The 1,178-nt window shown below is 43.1% G+C and overlaps 1 pseudogene across 1 annotated transcript; it reads left to right on the forward strand.

The window, feature by feature from the left end:
- Nucleotides 1–1,178, forward strand: LOC307157702 (annotated as a pseudogene). Its single transcript has 2 exons — nt 1–1,021; nt 1,116–1,178. The product of its transcript is annotated as an uncharacterized misc_RNA (transcript).

A 1,178-nucleotide genomic window follows, 5' to 3' on the forward strand; every position in this document is an offset into this window, starting at 1 on the left:
TGTTGCGCGGAAGTCATCAGGCATCTTCAGAGCCGCTGCTTTCACTTCCATCCACTTCAGCCGTGGACGCATCTGAGCGCAGTTGATCTCTGTGACAAGATCTCGAAACTTCAGCTGATATCTCAGATATGCAAGATGAGAGGATACTTACTTGGAATACTTGTGGTCCTACTTTTGAAACATTGCATTTGTGGTGATGTAGTGAATTTTGGACTTTGTAGTTGGTAAAATTAAGTTGTTCGTTCTTACTGACCATCGACTACATCAGATGAGACTCTATCTTTCTGAGGAGAAGAGGAAGGACATCACTAATGCCACTCATCAAAATAGATTCAACATTTGTCTTTTGACGACAACGACACCCTGATAACCTGTGGGACCTTTAGGGATGGATACTGCGAAGATCTTGATCTGAATGACATTACAAAGAGTATTTACGATGAAAGTATATTGGTTGGACCGAGACAGAATGAGACATCTGTTGCGTTCATAGCAGGTCCAAGTACCAGTAGGTACATTTTGGTTGGGAAAAAGGACGAACAAACAAAACCTCAAGATCCGTATCCTGTTGTTAAATTGTGGAACACAGTCTCAAAGTGGTGAGATTTTCAACTACATAGAAGAAGCATCAACCCCCTTCATCCAGAGCACTGCTAAAGATGTGGAGTTTGTTGACGGATTCCAGAGAGTTTCTCCCTCAGAGTCCTACTTATTTCTCAACACAAAGACTGACTCGAAGAGGAAAGTGCACGTCCTGTGGATGGACAGCAATAAAAGAAAAAAGTCAGACATCTTTAAATCCCTACAGGCTGCAACGATAGAGTGCTGCAATGAAAAAGCTCGTCCAGTGCTCGTCTCCTCCACCGTTATTCCCTCAGGGAACGGTGTTATTTGGGCAGGAGTGTTCAGTGCGCAGAATCAGCAGGATCCGGAGAACACCGCGCTGGCTCTGTACGACATCAGTAGAGTTCAAGGCAAAGTGAAGGGTTTCTGCGCTACTGGTGAAAAATGTGATTCTGAGGTTGGAAAATCAGCATTATGTAGAATATGTTGCATGAGAAAACTTAATTTCACTATTCACCAGAATCATAATATTTTTGTTCTTTGTGTTGCAGAGTGGTAGTGTAAGGGTGGAATTCCTGCAGTGGTTCAAGCTGCAAGAACTGCCGAATGACTAA

The sequence above is a fragment of the Squalius cephalus genome, assembly GCF_949319135.1.
Source record: "Squalius cephalus genome assembly, chromosome: 4".
Lineage (NCBI taxonomy): Eukaryota > Metazoa > Chordata > Actinopteri > Cypriniformes > Leuciscidae > Squalius > Squalius cephalus.